General features: G+C 45.6%; 1 protein-coding gene across 1 annotated transcript in view; it reads right to left on the bottom strand.

Moving 5' to 3' along the window:
- cd74a (CD74 molecule, major histocompatibility complex, class II invariant chain a) overlaps positions 1-7,500 on the bottom strand; it is a 14,286-nt gene that overhangs the window by 727 nt on the left and 6,059 nt on the right. The window lies entirely within an intron of this gene.

A 7,500-nucleotide genomic window follows, 5' to 3' on the forward strand; every position in this document is an offset into this window, starting at 1 on the left:
GAGAGAGGGAGAGAGAGAGGGGGGGTGAGCAAGAGGGAAGAGAGAGAGGGAGAGAGACAGACAGAGAGATATAAAGGGAGAGAGGGAGGAAGAGAGAGAGAGGGGGAGAGCGAGAGAGAGAGAAAGAGAGAGGGAGAGAGAGAAAGGAGAGAAAGAGGGAGGGAGAGAAAGAGAGAGAGATGAGGGGGGAGAGGGAGATAGAGAGAAAGAGAGAGAGGAGAGAGAGAGAGAGGGCACAGCAGTTCCATTGTATGAGCATCCTTACCTGTAGGTTTTGGGTCAGCTCCACCAGCCTGTGGGTTTCCTCGGGTCCCCGGTCCCCTTGTGACATCATCCTGGTCCTCAGCTCCAGGATGTCATCACGGATCTGTTGCTCGGTCGCCCGTGGACACCACCGCCTGTGGGTGGCGCTGGTTACCAGACCTCTGACCGTTTGAGCCAAGGCCAGAGCACAGGGGGTCTCCTCATCCAGTAAGCCTTGCAGGGAGGGGGTGGGTGGATTTAAATGTGTATAGAGACATAGTTGGGATTTTGCATTTACAGGTTAAATCTAAAGATGTAGAATGATGACTCAGCAGGAAACTGACCTTGTGGTTGGATACCGTATAAGAGGACTGTCCTGCTATTTCCTGTCAAAGCCTCTGACAACAGGAAAGGGAGGAGCTTGTCGCTGGAGGAAGTCCCTGATTGGCTATGCTCCAGAACCTTTACCAGGGGGCTTACCCTATGGGTGGACAAGAATTACGTAGAAATGTTCCTTAAAGTTCTTTTTAAAGATTCCGAGTACTTAGTATTATTATTTATTTATTTTTTTACAAAACTGACTACAAGCTTCCATGGCTTCATTTTACACAATCAGCCACTGGTGCTTTTTGCTTTTTACAGATTATGAAAGTGCAGACTGTAAGCTTTCAAATGATGTTTCTCACACATTGAAATATGGAAATATTTGAAGAAGATATGCTTCTGTGACTGTCTGTATACCTGAAGTCACTAAGCAGAAAAAAGGGCTTCAAAGATTCCTTCAAAGATTCCTCCCTTCAAAGCTGTTCACACATCTCACAGGACATACGTTACTGACTGTTTAGTGCTCCTAAAACTGCTGTTCGTTTAAGCAATAAACCACGAGAGGCCGTGTGTTATAGTGATTTTATAACAGCTAGGGGGCGTTGTTAGGCACGACGCGAAGCGGAGTGCCACTACTGGACCTCTGTAGGGTCAGCAGCTGTGATGGCTGGTTTACAGGTCAGGGTAATCTCCTCACCCCCTCAGGTCAGGATAATCTCCTCACCCCCTCAGGTCAGGATAATCTCACCCCCTCAGGTCAGGATAATCTCCTCACCCCCTCAGGTCAGGATAATCTCCTCACCCCCCCAGGTCAGGGTAATCTCACCCCCCCAGGTCAGGGTAATCTCCTCACCCCCTCAGGTCAGGGTAATCTCCTCACCCCCTCAGGTCAGGGTAATCTCACCCCCTCAGGTCAGAGTAATCTCACCCCCTCAGGTCAGGGTAATCTCACCCCCTCAGGTCAGAGTAATCTCACCCCCTCAGGTCAGGGTAATCTCACCCCCTCAGGTCAGAGTAATCTCACCCCCTCAGGTCAGGGTAATCTCACCCCCTCAGGTCAGGGTAATCTCACCCCCTCAGGTCAGGATAATCTCCTCACCCCCTCAGGTCAGAGTAATCTCACCCCCTCAGGTCAGGGTAATCTCCTCACCCCCTCAGGTCAGAGTAATCTCACCCCCTCAGGTCAGGGTAATCTCACCCCCTCAGGTCAGGGTAATCTCCTCACCCCCTCAGGTCAGAGTAATCTCACCCCCTCAGGTCAGGGTAATCTCCTCACCCCCTCAGGTCAGGGTAATCTCCTCACCCCCCCAGGTCAGGGTAATCTCACCCCCTCAGGTCAGGGTAATCTCCTCACCCCCTCAGGTCAGGGTGATCTCACCCCCTCAGGTCAGGGTAATCTCACCCCCTCAGGTCAGGGTAATCTCCTCACCCCCTCAGGTCAGGGTAATCTCCTCACCCCCTCAGGTCAGGGTAATCTCACCCCCTCAGGTCAGGGTAATCTCACCCCCTCAGGTCAGAGTAATCTCACCCCCTCAGGTCCGTCCTGCAGGCCTGTCCAGCCAGGTCAAACAGCTGCAGCCTGCTGCCACACAGCTCTGCCTGCTGACTGGACGCACAGGGGAGGCTGCGCTCCACAGACACCCAATACACAGAACTGCATCTGGGGAACACACACACACACACACACACACACACACACACACACAGTAGACCTCGTACTGTTCCGTTATAAAAATAAAAATAATGAAAAAAGCTAAACTATTATAACCTTGGCGTGAGTGTGTGTGTGTGTGTGTGTGTGTGTGTGTGTGTGAGAGAGAGAGAGAGAGAGAGACAGAGAGAGAGAGAGAGACAGAGAGAGAGAGAGAGAGTGTGTGTGTGTGTGTGTGTGTGTGTGTGTGTGTGTGTGTGTGTGTGTGTGTGTGTGTGCGTGTGTGTCTAGTATACAGTGGGAGTGTACCAACCTGCTGGCCAGTGAACCTGCATTCGTTCTCAGTTTGTCTCTGCCGGTCTTATACAGCATGTAGGCCTCCTCTGCTGAGAACACACACACCTCCCCCACCCCCCCTACAAGACTGGGACAACAACAGGAAGTACATTCAGCTACCTGGACCCAGATCACATCCAGCTACCTGGACCCAGATCACATTCATCTACCTGGACCCAGATTATATCCAGCTACTGTACCTGGACCCAGATCACATTCATCTACCTGGACCCAGATCACATTCATCTACCTGGACCCAGATCACATTCATCTACCTGGACCCAGATCACATCCAGCTACCTGGACCCAGATCACATCCAGCTACCTGGACCCAGATCACATTCATCTACCTGGACCCAGATCACATTCATCTACCTGGACCCAGATCACATTCATCTACCTGGACCCAGATCACATTCATCTACCTGGACCCAGATCACATTCATCTACCTGGACCCAGATCACATTCATCTACCTGGACCCAGATCACATTCATCTACCTGGACCCAGATCACATTCATCTACCTGGACCCAGATCACATTCATCTACCTGGACCCAGATCACATTCAGCTACCTGGACCCAGATCACATTCACCTACCTGGACCCAGATCAAGCTGTTCTTCCTCCTGGCTAATTCTATTGAGGACTTGGTTTTCCTTGGAAGGACTATACTGTATTTTGCTATAGCTGTTGACTTGCATGTACAGTATAGGTTTTGATTTGTATTATATTGCATCTTTAATCATTGGGAGCTTTTGACCCTTCTGACTCACCGTCCCAGTGTTGGGTGGGACACAGGTCGTAGGTCCTGCCTGTCAGGGTTCAAGAGGTCAACCGCACGGCCATCTGGGTAGAACTGAAAAGAGCAGAGAGCCAGGGGGGCAAGGTATTTGTTTAATAATACAAGCTCATAACAGAGCCATTAGGGATTGTCAATGTCACGTAGAAACATTTACCTGGAGAAAAGATACGGTGGTGAATAATTGTCCGTTCTGCGTTGCTGACAGGCTACTGAACAAGCTCGCTATTACCTAAAACAGAACAGTCACACGTCAGGTGAGTGTTCCAGTGAAGGTGAGGTCATTCCACAGGGCATGTGTGCGTGGTTTTGTTGGGACACCTCTTTGATGATGTCATGGTCTTTGATGATGTCATGGTCTTTCAGGTTGTCCTCTTTCCCTGCCTTCAGTGTTCCGCCAATCAGAAGTGCTCCGTTGTAACCGTGGGATACAGATTCAGAGAGAGGCTGGAGGAGTTGAGAGTGTAGCCTCTGTATGGAGGATTCACGACAATCAACAACAACAATAACAACAACAATCACTAACACTATCATACCTCAGTACTACTAACACTATCATACCTCAGTACTACTAACACTATCATAGCTCACAATACAGTATAACTAATACTATCATACTTTATGACAGGACGACTATCATTGGCAGGTCGATTTACTAACCTGTATGTTCTCAACGTTTACCACCTCGTCGAAGGAGAAGGAACTTGGTTTCTGGGGTAAAACATTAGCAAGACATATATCCACACCGTGGCATCAATCTTCAATGGGTGTCTGACAGTTTGACCGATTTTTCTTGTTCTAAATCTAAAGGGCTCACCTCATCCTTCGGTGATGTATAGTCCACACTGTGTGTCTCCTCACTAGCGACCAGACGGTCGTTGTCTTCGGTGTCTAGACAGAGACGAAACGACAGGAGATGAGTGATCCTAAATCAATATGTCTGACTACACTATAACTACACTATAACCTTACCTGGGTCTTGTGAGATCACCACTCCCACCCTGACTCTCACATCATTACGATTCTGCATAGAGAGAGAGAGAGGAGGGGGATAGAGGGAGAGAGAGAGAGAGAGAGAGAGAGGAGGGGGATAGAGGGAGAGGGATAGAGAGAGAGGGAGAGGGATGGAGAGAGAGAGGGATAGAGAGAGAGAGAGGGAGAGGGGGGGATAGAGGGAGAGGGATAGAGAGAGAGAGAGGGAGAGGGATGGAGAGAGAGAGGGATAGAGAGAGAGAGGGAGAGGGATGGAGAGAGAGAGCGGGATATATAGAGAGAGAGGGAGAGGGATAGAGAGAGAGAGAGAGAGGGAGAGGGATGGAGAGAGAGAGAGGGATAGAGAGAGAGCGAGAGGGAGAGGGATAGAGAGAGAGAGAGGGATAGATGGAGAGATATAGCAAGAGAGAGAGATAACAGACAGTCAGCCATTATATTATCTAAAGCACCATGAACTACTAAAGCTACTGACATGATTAAAGTGTTCCCAAATATACACATATGTTCACTCTACCACAAGTCAGTACACAATAATTTCACATATTTTGACAATTTAAGAGCTAAAGTAGCTAACAGTACAGTGGCTACTTACAGGAGCTTCCATGTCCACACAGAGAGAGAGAGAGAGAGAGAGAGAGAGAGAGAGAGAGAGAGAGAGAGAGATGCTCATTGTTACTACATGTAGGAGTGTGCTTACAACGGTCTAAAATATTGATGGTCCAGACTCCACTTTCACTGGCCCTGATGATGCGGCTTCAGGTTTCCCAGGAGGTTATGGGGTCAAAACAGAGATGGTCTCAAACTAGACCTTCTTTTTTTTTCTTCTTTAAAAAAAAGATTATTGGCTTTTGCTAAATTATACAATTGCGTCATCAGATAATTTATAAAAGTTTACAAACTATCCTTTCATCCGATCCTGACCAAAGCTCAGCCATGTTGAGTCACCATAGATGATGATAGATGAGTCACAGGCCTTTGTAAAGTATACAGAATGAGAGGCTCTGTTAAAATAAAACCAACAAAGCACTGCACAGAGTTTTAATTGAGCAAATACATTTTATTACCATAGAAACAAACGTGATACATTGTTAGTTTGCAAGACCAGACACTGTATTGAGATGATATGAAGGGTATTACAAGGGATCATGATATCATACTGTAATCTGAAGAGCAATACATGCAGTACTATATATGTTAATTGGAGAAACATACAGTAGCATGTTATCTATTAACGTCACAATCACTTCTGTTCCCCATACTGTACATGTGCGATTACAAAAGTGTTAGGAGCCATATAGAGAGAGAGAGAGAGAGAGAGAGAGAGAGAGAGAGAGAGACATGCCTTCCAACTAACAGAGGTGAGGCGCTGTTCAGTGAGGTGTTGGGGGCGGCATGTAGCTGAGGAGGATGAGCGGCCGGCTGGGGATTGATGAGGTCCCCGGTTCGATCCCCGCTTCCGGAGTGTGCCGAAGTGTTGAAAGAAAGAAAGAAAGAAAGAAAGAAAGAAAGAAAGAAAGAACAAAGTGAACACCCACTTGATGTTTTTTTAATTCCTGTTCAACCAATGGAATTGCTTGTTTGTGAACCCTGCTAGGAAACAGTAGATCTACTTTGAGTGTCATCATTCTCTTTCAGAAGTAAATGTCTGTCAGACTGACACAGTAGAGTCCAGGGTGCTTGAATGAGTAGAGTACAGGGTGCTTGGATGAGTAGAGTACAGGGTGCTTGAATGAGTAGAGTACAGGGTGCTTGAATGAGTAGAGTACAGGGTGCTTGGATGAGTAGAGTACAGGGTGCTTGAATGAGTAGAGTACAGGGTGCTTGAATGAGTAGAGTACAGGGTGCTTGAATGAGTAGAGTACAGGGTGCTTGAATGAGTAGAGTACAGGGTGCTTGAATGAGTAGGTAACGATGATGACTTTGGACGTTTTTGTTTTATCATAACCTGCTGATGATATGATGATGATAAACATTTTAAATAATCTTTAGATTTCCTACTTCTAGACGAGACACAGAATATCACTGATTGATTCTTTCTTTTTAATTGATGGACTGATGAATTAAATTGATGGACTTTATTCATGATCCTCTTACCCTTCTGTTTCCTTTGACAGTTTGTGCGTTCACCTTGGATCTAATTCCACTGGACCCTGGGATAGCTGCTCAATTGGGGGAAAGAGTCACTTTAACTTGCCTTCTTAAAATGGAACACAGTGTCATTTGGTTCAAACAGCCTATTGGACAAAAACCTTTTCATATGGTGTCAGTGTATGAGCACAATTTGGATGGTTTATATTTCAACAACTTGTCTAAGGACTTTGAGACCAAACGTCTGAGTGTGATTATAAGAGCCAAAAGTTCTACTCTGATTATCTCCAAGACTCAGCCAGAAGACTCAGCTACATACGACTGTGTTGACGTGCTGGGCTTCACGGAGATCAAGTTTGAAGGGGGAATTGTTTGAATTATCAAAGGTAAGTGTCATCTATTATTTGTTAATATATTTAAATAAACATACAGCTATGTTTTTGTTCATCTTACTTACAAAGGAAAAAGGAAAGGAAAAAAAGGATTTATGACAAAACAAGGCAAAAATAATCTACATGTATTTACATATTTACAATGGACTATTTAAAGGTGGTCTTGTTGACTATTACCTGTATAAAATCAAATCTATTGCTCTGATTGTGGAATTGATTAGAACAGCAGGATGCATTGCGTAAAGTGCCTAGTTTTGCTTAAGAATAAAACCCTTCACAAGTCCTGACCCCACACTAGTACTCGTTCATGCTTGAGGTCTGATCACTTCAGAACTTGGAAAGTCTTCTTCTATCTGGAACCGTTACTATGGAACAATCTCCAGAATTCTTTCAAGTTGGGTCACTAGGGCAAACCAAAGGACTGCTCTGAACCTTTTTTTTTGAAAGGTTCATTTGTAAAAACAGATCTCTGTTTTAATTTTGATCAACATTTTCAATATTATATTTCAATCAAATATCAATATCAAATATCAATCAAATTGCAGTTGAGTTGTTTTGAAGTAAAGAATACTCTTCTGAAATCTTTTTTTTTTGTACTGTAGAGTAGTGACCGGAGATAAACAAATAACCTCTTGATCCCGTTTGAATTGTGCCAGAACCATCACATACTGT

The sequence above is a fragment of the Borostomias antarcticus genome, assembly GCF_949987555.1.
Source record: "Borostomias antarcticus genome assembly, chromosome: 14".
Taxonomy (NCBI): Eukaryota; Metazoa; Chordata; class Actinopteri; order Stomiiformes; family Stomiidae; genus Borostomias; species Borostomias antarcticus.